The sequence below is a fragment of the Trachypithecus francoisi genome, unplaced genomic scaffold, assembly GCF_009764315.1.
Source record: "Trachypithecus francoisi isolate TF-2019V2 unplaced genomic scaffold, Tfra_2.0 Lachesis_group8, whole genome shotgun sequence".
NCBI classification, from domain to species: domain Eukaryota; kingdom Metazoa; phylum Chordata; class Mammalia; order Primates; family Cercopithecidae; genus Trachypithecus; species Trachypithecus francoisi.
Window position 1 is genome coordinate 108,600,473 of NW_022681473.1, and position 15,564 is coordinate 108,616,036.

The following is a 15,564-nucleotide window of genomic DNA, read 5'->3' on the forward strand; positions in this document are numbered from 1 at the left end:
TGGGATTACAGGCGCCTACCACTATGCCCGGCTAATTTTTGTATTTTTAGTAGAGATGGGGTTTCACCATGTTGGCCAGGCTGGTCTCAAACTCCTAACCTCAAGTGATCCATCCGCATCGGCCTCCCAAAGTGCTGGGATTACAAGCATGAGCCTCCGTACCTGGCCTTGTTCTGCCCTTCTCAGAGTGGCTCCCACTCCACCTTGTTTCTCCTTTCTGTGACAGGGAAATTAGTAGGTACTGATTCACCACTCAGCCTTAGACTATGGCTCCATGTGCCAGAGATAGCAGGAGAACAGCCAGGAGTTGCTTCTCTGCCTCCAGCACTCATAGAACTTTATCCAATAAAACAGCCACAGCAGCAGCTCACATCTGTACCATGACTTACAACTATAGACACTTTCTCATCCATAGATTCCTCAGCCAACACCCAGGACTAGGGTAAGCAGAGGGGGCAGGATTGTATGGTTCAGATGAGCCATGAGGAGCTGGGCTAGCCCTGCTCGGCACCAGTCCCTCTTCCTCTTGGAGATCTCCTTAAGGAAATGGTCACCCCTCGACCCCTGTTGCCACCTTTGCAGCCCCTAGTAGAACATGGACTCCTTTTCTGTCCAACGTAAAAGGGGAAAAAGGAGAGGGAGCCTGGTGCGGGAGGCATCCATGAGCCATCTTTTACCACCCAGAGTTCCCTTAGTTTGTGTGTAGTTGTTCCTCAGAGCACTGCTTCTCAAACAGTCTGGGAGGAGGACCAGTGTTTGTATTTCCAGCCTGTCACAGACAAGTACCCAGACCTACTGTGCTGTGCCCAACAGCATGCAGCTTGCACTTACCATGCCTACTCAACAGCACCCAAATGGGCTCACACACAATTCAGCTGGAGGCCCACTGATGGAGTGCCTAGATGTGCTGTTAACATTTCTAATTTTTTTTTTTTTTTTTAAGATGGAGTCTCGCTCTGTCACCCAGGCTGGAGTGCAGTGGCACGATCTTGGCTCACTGCAACCTCCACCTCCTGGGCTCAAGCAATTCTCCTGCCTTAGCCTCCCATGTAGCTGGGACTACAGGCATGTGCTACCATGCCTGGCTAATTTTTGTATTTTTAGTGGAGATGGAGTTTCACCATGTTGGCCAGGCTGGTCTCAAACTCCTGACCTCAGGTGATCCACCCACCTCAGCCTCCCAAAGTGCTAGGATTACAGGTGTGAGCCACCGCACCCAGCCAACATTTCTAACTTCTTATAATCACTGTTTGTCTATATCTGGTCCCGGACCTCCACAGTGCACAGACCAGCTTTGGTCGTTGCGGGGACTTTCTACCTAAAGATGGTGGTAGGAAGACTGGGAGTCAATGTGGAGAACCAGGGACAGAGGACATAAGACAATGGTAGCTGTCTGGGCGCGGTGGCTCATGCCTTGCGGTGCACTACCTTAGTGGAGTTTGTGTTGTGTATTAGAAAGTCTCTTTCCTGTGGCCTCTGTGAGCAATGCTCCACCTGACCCTGGTACATCTTCTTATGACCTCCTTACCATTCCTCTCACTCCCTCCCTGGAGATGTTGGGGGATGATGATGGGGGACCCAGCAGGAGAGGGAGGTCCCAGTCTGTCCTTTGCTGGCCAGGGTAGCATGATACCCACCTACCCTGCAGACTGGAAGACTGAGCAGCATCCAGAGACTCAGGCCACTGCAGCTTTCTGGGCCTCAACCCTTCACTAAGGCATCCAAAATTGCAGACTCCCCCAGCCCCAAGCTGGGAGTAAGTCCTTTTTGTACCTTGGGTTCACCTTCCTCCCCCAGAAACGATTAGGGCAATGAACACCTGAGTGTGGAAAAGTCCTGAAAAAGTGGAAAAAGAATTTAGAAAGAAATGAGCAACCAAATTGGAACAAGTCTTAGGGCCTTGAGGAGCAGCCAGAACTCAGGCAACTGATGTGCAGCTACAGTCTGTCCCAACCCAGCCCCCAAGCAACTGCATAGACAAACAGACATACATTTCAGACCCCAGAGTGTGGGGTGCACCTGGAGGCAGTCTCTTTGCTGGTCGAGTTTGTTCTTTCAAGGCAGAATTGGGTCCTTGAGGAAGTTTGTGAAACTACAGGAGTTGCAGAGGAGATGACAAGTTGGAGTTTGGGGCCAGCATTTGTCATGGGTCTGTGGAGACCACTTCCCCCCGGAAGGACTGGCGCAGGATGACCCACCCCAGGACTGTCTAGGAGGCGAAGAAGTGGAAAGCGGAAAGGGAGGAGCCCCTCCTCTCATCCCCACTCCCCACAGGCTTTGATTTGGAGGAAGAGGGCCAGAGTCAAGCTGAGAGTACTTAAAAGGAAAGCATCATGAAGTCACCCCAGCAGAGGCTTCTGGGGTTCTCCCACATTGGAGCCTGGGGGTCTGGCAGGACAGGGCAGGATGTGTGACCAGAGCCCTCATAAGTGGCTAGGTTTCATTCCTATGGGCTTCAAACACCAAGAGTTCAAAGTGCCCATCTGGGCCCTCCCTGAACTGGTGAGCTTGCTGGTGGGCGCTCCTGGGGTAACAGCAGATCCCTGGGAGACTCAGGGAGGGCAGGCCTTTGTGCCAAGCCAGGAGCATGGGAAACAGCTGCAGGCATCTCCCAAAAGCATCAGTGCTGTTGTTGACTCAAAAAATAATAGGTGTTCATTTGCATGGCATTTTACATACAGGTTCCACGCACTGCCTTTCATCTCCTACCACTGGCACCACCAAAGCCCCCCATGTGTCTCCTTTCCTGCCTGCCACCTCTGGGGGCCTCATGGTCTCCCCCAGACTCTCCCAGTCTTCCCCACCACAGCCTAGCCCACCCTTGGCTTAGCCCAGCCAGAAAAACCAGCGGTTGGTCTTGCCTGGGTGTGCCCAGTCCAGGTTTGTAAAAGAGGTGTGGGCCGGTAGCCTGGCATATCTGGACCCCAATGGGCACCTCAGCTGGGGACACTCCACCTGCCCCAGTAGGGGGCTTGCCTTCCCTTCAGCTGCTTGGGCTGGAAAAAGGAACAAAAATGTAAGCCAGAGCCCAGAGAGGTGCAGAAAGGAGAGGAAACTGGGTGGTTGCTATGACGATGGGGTCTCGGCGCCCAATTTGCATAGGGCGATGATTTCCATACTGCAGGGTGAATTTCCATATCCCTGCCTCAAAGCCTGTTGGGGTGGGGAGGGGGAGAGGTCATTTGAAATTCAAATGAGGATGATTAAGGTTTTCTTGAGGAGGGAAGTATGGACAAAAGGGGTTAAGCCTGCTGGCAAATGTCGGCTCCAGGGCTCCAAGTTATCAAAGGGAGGTGTGTACTTGACTGGCTCCCTTCCCATCCCATCTCCATGGGCCCCGGAGAGCTAGGGGTGGTTGGAGGAGTCTGCGCTGGGCTGGGAGTAGTAACTTCTGCCTCACAGGAGAGCCGGCTGGGTCTCTGTCCCTTCCTGCGCCTGGGCTCCATTTAGCCCCTCGGTGTCCTGAGGCCATCTGAGTTCATGGGAAGGACCACTGAGTGAGTTCTGGGGCTGAGTTCATGCCTTCCTCCCTCTGGTGACCTTGGATGGATCATCTCAGGTTGTCTCTCAGCGAGACTGGGGAATAATCCCTGCACTTTCTTGTTTGGCCAAGGAAGTGTGAGGACAGATGGATTCTGGACTCATCTTTATCACGAACCTGCGACCTCACCTGAGTTACCGTCCCTCTTTGGGCCCGAGTTTGTGCATAAGATGAAGGGTCTGAATCTGAGGGTCTCTAAAACAACTTGCAGCTGAGATGCTGGGATCTGTGAACACTCTAATCCTTTCACACATCAGTTAGTATTTGTAAGGCTCTTTGAGCAGTGTGAATTGCTGCACCCCCGAGTGTCTCTAATGTGTTAAGAAGGGCTCCTCTGCTCTGACCCTGGGGTAGTTACTTAAAGGCTATCTGCTCAGTTTCTTCCTTTATAAAACAGGGGTAATGATAGTCTCTACCTCATAGTGCTGCTGTGAGGATTACACGAGTCAACATTTGTAAAGCACTTAGAAGAGCGCCTGCCGGATGATAATGCTATTTGCTATTATTAGTATCAGGAGGACAAAGTGTCCACATGGTGGGTGCTGTGACCACCAGCCACTCCAGGGAGCCTCAGTTAGGAATATGGCCTGTTTCCCAGGAAGGCTTGCCTATGAATTCACTCGTGGTCAGCACACTGTTGTGTCCACACACGTCCAGGACTCTCGAGTTGGAAGCATGCTTCAGTGACTGTCACCCGACAAGAAGCCCACTCTGCCACCCAGAGAGATGCATCTGTCACATTAACCCACTGTGGGCTCCTCGTGTTGATCCTAACTCAAGTTTATCTTTGCTTCTTAGGAAGTAGGAACGTGGCAGGAAGAAGGGGAGGGAGCTGGTAGAAGCACCTCCTCCTCCCAGGACCCAGTGCTAAGAGATGAGGCAGATTCACTGAGACTAGATGTTATAGTTCCAGAAGACCTAAAAGTCCTTTTTTCCCCTTGAGTTTCTGCAGCAACTTCGTATGAGGTTTCATTTGGAGATACCATGGTGTAGTATGGACAGCCTTTGCTGGTAGACAGATGTGGGTTTGAGTCTCTACTCAGTGATTTATTAATCAGTAACCTTAGGCGAGGTAATTAACCATTCTGAGCCTCAAGTTTCCTCATCTGTAAAATGGGGATAATAAGAACACCCACTCATAGAGTAGTTGTGAGGATTAAATACTGTCATGTGTATAAAATGTTTACTATAAAGCTTGGTGCGTTGTAAATGCTCAATAAATGTCAGCTACTAATTAATCCTTATTATTTGAAAACAGTGTTCTGCTGCCAAAATGCTTGAAAATTCTCTGATCTTGTCCTATTTTCCTATTTTATAGGGGAGGAGACCGGGGTCAGAGAAGGGGGATTATTTTCCCAAGGTCACAGCGGGAGTTCAAGACCCACGTTACCTTAGGACCCTTTCCCTGCCCCTGAAACAGGTCCTCTGTCCTTTGCTTTTGTTTTGTTCCATTCTGCTCTTTTGTTCTTTCCTTGGACAAAGCTTCCCCTCTCCCTACCACCCTTCCCTCAGAAGCGTCCCAGCACCAGGTGACCTGCTGCTGCCGTATCTCGGGGTCACCATACCCTTCGATTCTCACTTTCAAGGGCTCTCTGTGACCCTGGCCTGGGGTCCCGTGGCTCTAGCCTCTCACTGGCTCCTCCACACGGGTTTTTGCTCTGTTCTCAGGGCCTCTGAGTGCACCTTTCCCCTTCACTCCAGCCCTGGGGACACCACTCCAGAGAGGAGAGGAGAGTGTGACCCTGGCAGCATTGCACCATGTCATGGAAAGGACATGGTTTCTCCACTCTCTGATAAGCCCTGACCCCGCTGAGCCTCACTTTACTCAGTGGTAACACAGGATTTCTGTAATTCGGCCCTGCAGACCTCACAGGCAGAGTGAGGATCAAATAAGAAATGGACATGAAAGTATGCTGCAAAAGAAAGAACAACTGCATTTGAACCAGGCATTTTGGTGCAAATGAACCATGCATTTTGGTGGCCAGCACATGGACCTTGGGGCCAGAACTTGGAGATCTGAGTTCTTTCTCTCCAGCTCTGGAGCAAATGACCTTGGGCAAGTTACATAACCTCTTCCAGCGGAATGAATGAAATGAGAGTATCTGTAGCAGTTTTCAAAAGTGTGAGTTGTTTTACAAATGTGAGATTGCATCTCTAGGTGTAAGCTTTCTCACTCCACAAGCACCCCTCTGAGCTGCACTGAGCACATCTTCGTGCCCGCGTGAGAGCCAGCGCCCAACCGAATCCTGCGCCTCTGGTAGCTCCCCCTGCTCTTTCGCTCCCTACCCCTTCTCACCCCCAGTTTCCTCAGCCTGGGGGAGAGGACTAGGGAAGAGCCCCTTGGACTCTTAATTACCTTAAACCTCTCTGAGCCCCTTCCTCTGGCAAGGCTGGGGTAGGGCTGGAGCGGAGCTGGTCTGGAATAAATGTCAAAAGAACCCCATGGGCTGTCGTGGGCAGAGTCAAGTCTGGGCATTGGAGCTCAGAGATTTTGTCCCTGCATTGCTATTTGCTGGTTGCGTGACCTTTAGCACATGGCTTGTCCTTTCTGGGACTCAGTTTCCTTACCTGTAAATGGTGGGTCCAGAACTAGGAGTCTCTGGTTCCTCTCTAGCACAAAACAGCTCTGATAGAAAAAGAGCGTCTGGGTGGGGCGTTTCTCTGAGATGTGTTTTTGGGTGCAACTAGAACAGAGCTCTTATTTAACTTCCTTTGAAGTTGGACTTTTACTATTTTTCCAAGGTCAGGGGACTATGAGTCAAGGTTTTGATGGGGAACTTGGATCTTCTGGCCCCGTTCCTTGCAGCAGTGGCCTGAGTGCCTGGACACTTTTTTCTGGAACCTGATGCCGTCTGCTCAGGATGGTCCTTCTGCTTAGCCCAGACCATGCTGCCACTTTTGCCCCTGGCTCCATGACTGCGGCATCAGTGTGTGGCCAACAGGAGATGGGATTGAGGCAAGGATCTCCTGTTGCATGGGAAGCCCAGAGTGCCTTACCTATTGCTGAAACTGAGAAGAAATGTGGATTGTATTTCCTAATGAGCAAGGAGACCTTGGTGAGGAACCTTCCCTTTCTCAAAAAATGACATGAAAAATTGCAGGGGAAGGCTGGGGGAATGCTGGGCTCCTCTGTAGCAAAGGCGGGAGCAACAGAGCCCCTCTGCCCCCTGTGGCATGGTCCTGGCCTCCTGGTATCCGTGGGACCAGCCTAGAGAGCAGGCTTCAGGGTTTGATTTCGTGACTGTGCATGTGAAGGAAAGTCATTAGGATGCCCTATAGGCCACATCGCAAGGAAACCCTGAGGTTGGTCACGTTGACTCTTCTCTGCGTAGAGAGGTAGGAGCTTTAAACCATGAAAACTCCCCAATCCACAGACTGTCAGGAATGGAGAGACCCTAACAGATCATCCAGTCTTGGAGGAGCAAGTGAGTGTCTTCAGGAGCACTAATTCTGGTCATCTCTAATGGTCGGTGAGCCCTGAGTTTAGGGAAGAAAAAGGGAAAGCCAGGATCCATTAGTGATGTCTGAGTTTAGGGACGAAAAAGGGAAAGCCAGGATCCATTAGTGATGTCTGAGTTTAGGGAAGAAAAGGGGAAAGCCAGGATCCATTAGTGATGGGCATGGCTTGCACACCTACTGCGTTTGCATTTGCTATCCACACCCTGGCTTGACCCAGTACTTCCAGCTAGTGGAGAAATAAGACTCAGACCTCCCAACTCCTAAACCAGTGCTCTTCCCACAGTCCCTCACAGGGCCTCCTGAGTCCTATTCTTCAGGTGGCTTCAAGGATTGCTTTGAGGCTCCTCCTGGATATTTCCTCATTCCTATGAAGGAAGTGGCAGGAATGGAGACAGCAACTTTTTGTTTTAATATAATGTTTAGAGGAAAGGGAAGGCTACAGAGATTAAGCCACTTGTCAAAGTTGAGCATAAAACAGCCTCCAAAGTGACCCTAGAACCCAGTTTACTGTGTGTTTTCTAGACAGAACTCTGACCATTAGGCCACACTTCCCAATTCCTTGGATGAATCTCAAGTACCAAAAAAGGTAGGCATAACGTCTGGGAGCATCCTGGAAAAAACTTGTTCTGGGCTGGTTTAAATGACCACGCTGGAAGCTTCTCCATTTGCTCTGGTGGCTAGCTGCTCAGGAATGCTTCCAAGGTCCCAGTAGCTGAATGGTTGCTCTCTCAGAAAGTGCCAGCAAGGTGCCAACTGGTCCTGTAGTGTCACTGGAAGTCTTACTGGGTTATACTGGAAAGCGGAGCTGGTGAGAAGAGAATCAGAAATGGGAGAGGCTCAGCCCCATTGCCGAATGTTCTCTGCATTGTTTACCAGGCAGAAGTGAAAAATCCTGCTTGAACAGTTCTCGGGCTTCCACCTCCCTCACCCAGAGAATTGCTCCCCAGGCAAACTCACATCCCAGGGCTGCCAAAGCTATGCAAATCAGCCTTCTAGGCTGGGCTGTTGGCTGTTGGCTCAGCGGTGGGAAAGCAGGGCCCTCCTAGGGGCCCCATGCCCAGCTCCTGGTGTTAGGGGCTCGGCCAGGGAGCTCAGGTCACTGTTGATCGGCGTCCACGGTGTCCACGGATGCCAAAGGGAGGAGAGGTGGAGGCGGAGTCTGCTTTTGACATTTGGGCACCTCCTCCATTAGGATCCTTGGACCTTCTCTGCAGGACTTCATTGGGTATTATGGCCATCTTGGCCTAAGGAGATTGTATTGGAATCTTGGGGCTCCCCAGAATTTTAGTGTGCCTTTTACCCTCTTGATCACTTAATTCAAATTCTGTGAACCTAAATGTTCTCATATTTAACCCAAATCCCTCCACCTGTGGCTTGGCTTCTTACTGCGAACTGTGTGGTGCAGATGCACAGTCCTGGGCACTGTGTTGAGCAGGGATATGCTGGTGTTGGGGGGTTAAGTTGGGTCTTCGATGAGTCCTCAGACATTCTCCAAGTTTAACTGATGCCAGAACCTTGCACGGTGACTCATGCCTGTAATTCCAGCACTTTGGGGGGCCGAGGCAAGAGGATTGCTTGAGCTCAGGAGTTCCAGGTTAGCCTGGACAACATAGTGAGACCCTATCTTTACAGTTTTTTTTTTAAAGTTAGCCAGTTGTGGTGGCACACCTGTGGTCCTAGCTACTGGGAAGGCTGAGGTGGGAGGATCGCTTGAGCCCGGAAGGTCAAGGCTGCATTGAGCCATGATCACACCATTGCACTCCAGCCTGGATGACAGAGTGAGACACCGTCTCAAAAAAGAGAAAAGATTCCGAGAATGGAAGAACACAGTGCATTGGGGTTGGAGACATGCGTTTTGTTTTGTTTTATTTTGTTTTGCCTCCCCCTGAGGATCATTCCCCACATACCCGCATGCTTTAAAAGCTCTTTCACTTTGTGCAAGCACTTACCCTTGTTCAGGCTCAGGCTCAGTTTCCTCACCTGTAAAATAAGGTGAATAATAAAACCACATCTTCCCCAAAGCCTGGGTGGTCTCCTGCGGTCCCTCCTAGCCTTATGAGCCAGGGTGCCTAGGTATATGCCCTCTCCCACTTTCTTGCCATTGAGGCCTCCTGGCCCAGAGATTCCCAGGGGTCCATGAGAACCAAAAGAGGCCTGGAGGCATCCCAGGTGTTGGCCCTTCCTGCTTGACACAGATCTCATCTATTTGCTCCCAAGACCTCCAGATAGGGAATTCTGCCACTTCCTTTGTGAACCCTTTTCTGCCCCACCCCTCCCTTCTGTGTACTTAATCTTTTATTTGTATGCAGAACCAACAGGACCCAGGGAAATGGTGAAGAGAGTTCTCTGGTCTTCCCTGTGCCTCTCTTTGCAGATGCTGTAGACAGTGACAAGATTCTGGGAGGGGAAGAAAAAGCCCTGGTACGTTTCAATCAAATGCATTGAATCCTAAGACTTTAACAGATGGAGGGAATTTGGGAGGTCACTTGAGATGCCCTTAGATGCTATCAAATTGCCTCATCAATTCAAACATCACTTCTGTAACAGCCCTGAAATAAGCAGCCTCCGCTCGAATATTCCTGAGGATGGGGAGCTCTGTGACGCTGCAGGTTTCACTGTAAGACAGGTACACTTTTTACAAAGTTCTTCCTTATGCTGAGAGGAGGCCTGCTTCCCCACAGCTTCTACCATTGTTCTGCTCTTTGGAGCTGCAGGCTAAGCCCGCTTCACTTCCAGGCCAGTATATGGGGAGGAAGGAAAAGTCCACTGACATTTATTTCAGCACTGACTGCACCAGGCACAGGGCCAGGTGCTTTCAAATATTCCCTCAACGAACCTTTTCAACTTTTATTTTGAAAAATTTCAGACATACAGAAAAAGGAAAAGAAACTTTAATGAACAGCCACATACCCATCATCTGGATTTAATAATGAACATCTCACCATATTTGCTTCTGCTGTTTTTCTGAAGTATTTTATTTATACATTTATTTTCAATATCTTTTTATTCTGGACATTTTCAAACAAACACAAAAGGAGAGACTAATACAATGAACCCCATGCACTCATCGCCCCTTCTCAGCAACCATCAGATTCTTGCCATTCTCGTTACTGGCATATTTTCCTTTAAATTATAGACATTATAACATTTCAGTCCTAAATATGGGAATATGCATCTCTAAAACATGAAGACATTTTCCTTCTTAAGCACAATATCATTATCACACAAAACAAAATGAATCCCTCATTTAATTCTCACGGCCATTTTGATGGTAAAGTATCTTAAAATATGCACACAAATTTTTAATCGCCTTATGTATCAGCTATGATTATTTCTATTCTTGGTTCCAGTTTGAGGTTGGTTGTTGGTATTGCTGAAAGCAGTCTTTATCAGGTTCCACGTTGTAGCAGATGGTCTTAAAAGTGGGGCATATCTTTGTGCAATTGGACTACGTTAGCTGACTATCCAATATGAAGAAGAAAAGCGGATTTCCAGTTTACATTATTTGTCAAAATAGAATTCCCTAATAAAACTTTTGTTTTACTTTTTATATTTTCCTATCATGGTAAAAAATGCGTAACATAAAATTTACCATCTTCACCATTTCTTTTCTTTTTTTGTTTTTTTTTTGAGACGGAGTCTTGCTCTGTTGCACAGGCTGGAGTGCAATGGCACAATCTTGGTTCACTGCAACCTCTGCCTCCTAGGTTCAAGTGATTCTCCTGCCTCAGCTTCCTGAGTAGCTGAGATTACAGGCATATGCCACCATGCCCGGCTAATTTTTGTATTTTTAGTAGAGACAGGGTTTCACCATGTTGGTCAGGCTGGTCTCAAACTTCTGACCTTGTGATCCACCCTCCTTGGCCTCCCAAAGTGCTGGGATTACAGGCATGAGCCACCGCGCCTAGCCTACCATCTTAACCATTTCTAAACATACAGTTCCACCTCCCCTATCTTTGATTTTATATAGTTGATTTTTTTAGCCTAAATATGGAACTTTGTATTTATTCCTGTTACATTTTATCTTGTTGGTTTGGGTCTCCTGTTAGAGCCTACCAAATATTTTCTAATCCTGATTCTGTGGTCTACTTTTATGTATTGCTTTCTGCTCTCTGCTTTGAATCGCTTCCAGATTTGATATGCATCTATCCTCTTTATTAGCCTAAGCTGTTGATTAAGGTCTAAAACCATACTCAGTTTTTTTCTATGTCACTCAATGCATTGGATTTATTGGAAAACTGTGTGAGTTTGGTAGTTGAGAAATCTGAGCTGTTGTCCTGGTTCAGGTTCTCTGAGGCTATGTGTGGCCTTAGGAAGGTGTTTTCCCCTCCAAGTTTACACTTCGGTGTTGGACTCTGAAAATAATGCTGCTGGCCATATATGTGTTCTGTTCTGTTCTGGTTTTTCTGCAGTGGCAGCCATCTTCCAAAGACGGAGCCAGGGCTTGGAAATAGAACGTGTTCAGGTTTCTGTGGATGGGGATGCCTGTGGTTTGTTAGGTCTGAATAGGAGGTTAGTTTATGTCACAGTTTCTCAGTGATTTGGATCTGTTACATGTATGATCCTTCAGTACCTACTATGTGTCAGACACTGTTTTAGACACTTGGGCCACAAAGATGAACAAGATATAACAACCCTGGCCTCTGGGAGCTCACAATCTCATGAGGGAAACAGACACATAAACCACTGACTAGAAAACATAGTAGGCTGGGCGTGGTGGCTCAAGCCTGTAATCCCAGCACTTTGGGAGGCTGAGACGGGTGGATCACAAGGTCAGGAGATCGAGACCATCCTGGCTAACACGGTGAAACCCCGTCTCTACTAAAAAATACAAAAAACTAGCTGGGTGAGGTGGCGGGCGCCTGTAGTCCCAGCTACTCGGGGAGGCTGAGGCAGGAGAATGGCGTAAACCCAGGAGGCAGAGCTTGCAGTGAGCTGAGATCTGGCCACTGCACTTCAGCCTGGGCGACAGAGCGAGACTCTGTCTCAAAAAAAAAAAAAAAAAAAAAGGGTATGTGCTATAAGGGATAAGAGCTGGGTACAGTGGCTCCTGCCTTTAATCTCAGAACTTTGGGAGGCTGAGGCTTGAGGCCCAGAGTTCAAGACCAGCCTGGGTAACATAATAAGACCTCATATCCACAAAAAAGAAAATTAAAAAATTATCTGAGCATGGTGGCACATGCCTGTAGTCCCAGCTACTCTGGAGGCTGAGGTAGGGGTATTGCTTGTGCCCAGGAGGCAGAGGTTGCAGTAAGCTGAGATCGTACCACTGCACTCCATCCTGGAAAACAGAGTGAGACCCTGTCAATGAATGAATGAATGATACAGAAACACAGAGGAAGAAATCCTTTGTTTTCCTTTGGATAAGCTTCTTGGAGAATGACATTTGAGTTGGGTCTTGAAGGGCAAGTATTTTCTAGGTAGAAGAGGAGGAGAGAAGGGCCTTTCAGAGGGAACAGCATATGCAAAGTCCCTAACACAAGATCAGGCTCCACTTTTTGGGGGAGTAGTCTAGGGTGTCTGGAACCCAGCTCTGCAGTTGAAAAGCCTAGCCATCAGCTTATCTCACTCAATTCTCACTGTATTCCTGGGAAGGGAATGAAACAAGAATCATGACCTTGTTTTACCACTGAGGCATCAGGAAGTCCCTGCTTTGACCCAATTCACATAGCTTGGTGGCGATGGAGCTCAGGCTCGAACCCCAGTCTTCTGACTTCCAGTCCAGGACTCTTTCTAAGTATACCCTGCTGCTCCTTCACACAGCATCTTACAGGAGTAGAAAAGTTTCTGGTGATCGTGGACCAATATTTAACACAATGTAATCATTGCATCTCTTCCTTTCTCTGGGAAAGAGGAGTACCTTCAGTACTGTTTCAAATATGAATAAATTTAAGCATTCTAGGAATGACTGGCCAATTGTCTTAATCTGGAGCACTGGGGCCACAGCAGAGCCCCGTGAGCTAAATCACAGTCTGCAGTTCCCAGGTACCACCTTCCAGGCCTTCCTATAGGCTGGGTGGGGAGAGCTGCTCCGTGGAACAAGTCCAGTGACCACGGAAGGAAAGCAGGAACAAGCATGGCAGTAAAATGAGGGCTGTGGTGATTCCTCTTCAGCCAGATCTGGAGGGAGAAGCAACAGTATCACCAGATATGAACCTAATGCTTCCATTAGACTATGTCCCTATGTCTCTGCCCAGACACATGGGCTCAGAGACATGAGGAAGGCCATGTCTCCCAAGAAGTGCCTTACCTGAGTGCCAAAGGCTGAGCCATGTGCTACTCTCGGCCCTCCTGGAGCACTAGGGGCCAGTCTCCTGGGAGGCTCTGGCTGGCCCCTGCACTCTAATCCTGCCCTTCAGTGTGCCTGGGAACAAGGAAAATGTGAGATACCCCTGCGGGTAAGAATGAATTTGATGAGAAGGGGAAACTCCATCATCAGGCTCCAAGTGGAGCAGGTGCATCCTCAGAATGAGATGCCTCTTGAGAAGGGGGCCACGGCCAAACTCCCAGGCAACAGAAATGGTTGATTTGTGTTGGTCAGTTTTCAAATTAATCTCTGAATTGTGCTTAGACAACTTTTTCGTGTTATGGGTCTCACAAACAACATCATAATAGCATTTACAGAAATCAAAAGTGAAGACATTTTTTAATTGTCCGCAAACCTGATGACCCTCTCCAAGTCAAACTGTTATATAATGCTATTTTTCTTACTTTCTAGGTCTCATTCAAATGCATATTGTCTCCTTTCTTGAAAACCCCTCTCCAAACCCCTCTCCTTGCCCCATCTTTCTTCCATTTGACTTCCTACTGTTTCTCAGTCTCTTTTGCTGGTGTCTGCTCATCATCCACCCTTGACCCTTTTTTATTCCTCATCTGGGCTCAGTTCCTTTGTGACCTCACTGGGTGCTGTGGCTTTAGCTACCACCCATTAGCTGAGGGCTACCCAATTGATACCTCCTGACCGAACACTTCTCCTGAGTCAAACTCATTTCCCCACCTCTTCTGAGACATCTAATTGGCATCTCAAACCTTGCATGTCCCAAGCATAACTCTTGAGTTCTTCCCCAAGTCACCCCATCACAGCGAGTGGCACCATCACACCTTCATCAAGGAAACCCAAACCCTAGGAATCACCCTTGATTCCTTTCTTTCCCCTGCCCTCCACATCCCCGCATCAGCCAGCCCTGTCTGCTGTCCACGTAAGTACATCCTGGCCCTGCTCACTGTGTCCACTGCCACCATCCTGTCCAGCCCACTGCCCTCCCACTTGGGCCATTGCGGCAGCCTCCCAGTTGGTCTCCCTTCCTCCTCTCTTACCCTTGCAGGTGTAAAGGCCTAAGTCAAATCATGTTACTCCTCTGCTTGGAACCCTCAGATTGACCCATGTTCCTTGGATTGAAAACTGCAGTCTTCATCACGACCCAACCAGCAGATCCCATGCCAGCTCTCCATCACTACTCTTCCCTCCAGCCATACTGACCTCATTACTATCCCTTGGCATGCAAGCCTCAGGACCCAGTCTTTCCATCTGAAATGATCTTTCCTCAGGCCTTCAAAAGACTAGGTCCTCACTTTGTTCAGAGAAAATGTCACCTCCTTTGAGTGGCCCTCCCCAGTCATCCTGTTTCTGATCAGCCTCAGATACTCTCTACAGCCTTACAGTGCCTGCTTGTTCTCCACAGTAATTATCTCTAGATGAAAGCACAGTGCATTTTTGTTTGCTTAGTTCTTTTTTATGTCTTCTCAACTAGAAAAGAAACTCCATGAGGCCAGTGACTTCCATCTTCTCCAAGACTGTATTCCCAGTGCCTGGAACAGTGCCTTGCACATAGACTGTGCTTAGTAAATATTTGTTGAATTAATGAATGTGTTCTTTTGTCAAGTTTTTGAACATTACTCCTTATTAACCCAATGTCACAACATCACAATGTCACAAAGGGATTTTTTTTTTTAAGATAAAAGCAATTTTACCTTCATCTACCCCTTTCAACACAACTATTGTGGCTGTGGGTCCTTCCCATCTTTAGCTCCCTTAGCAGATCCTTTTTTTTCTTTTTTCTTTTAGACAGTTTCACTCTGTCACCCAGGCTGGAGTGCAGTCATGCGATCTCAGCTCACTGTAACCTCTGCCTCCAGGGTTCAAGCGATTCTCCTGTCTCACCCTCCCGAGTAGCTGGGACTACAGGTGCCCACCACCACGCCTGGCTAATTTTTGTATTTTTAGTATTTTAGCGGGGTTTCACCATATTGGCTAGGCTGGTCTCAAACTCCTGATCTCAAATGATCCACTCACGTGGGATTAAAGGCTTGAGCCACTGCTCCCAGCTCTCCTAGCAGATCTTATATATCATCATAGCTGATCTCAAAACCAGGCTTTGCTCAGAGATCATTTTGCATCTCACCTCTTCCTCTTTCTCGGGACCCCACCGCTGTTCATCTTCTGCTCCCACCTTGCCAGCCCACCTGCTCTCAGAGATGCGTCATGACTTCATGACCACACAGGAAAGGGTTGCATTTGCCCATGGTTGTTTAGGACACAGCTGAGGAAAAGGGGTTAAAGCTCC

The 15,564-nt window shown here is 48.5% G+C and overlaps 1 protein-coding gene across 5 annotated transcripts in view; it reads left to right on the plus strand.

Moving 5' to 3' along the window:
* Positions 1–15,564, plus strand: part of POU2F3 (POU class 2 homeobox 3) — an 83,585-nt gene that overhangs the window by 13,243 nt on the left and 54,778 nt on the right. Inside the window, exon 1 of one of the 5 annotated variants that reach the window (XM_033206058.1) lies at positions 9,323–9,421. The exons of the other annotated variants lie outside the window; for them this stretch is intronic. The gene's annotated coding sequence lies outside the window, so the exon portion shown is untranslated. Of the gene's footprint in view, positions 1–9,322; positions 9,422–15,564 lie in introns of those variants that run through there. 5 annotated transcript variants of the gene reach the window in all.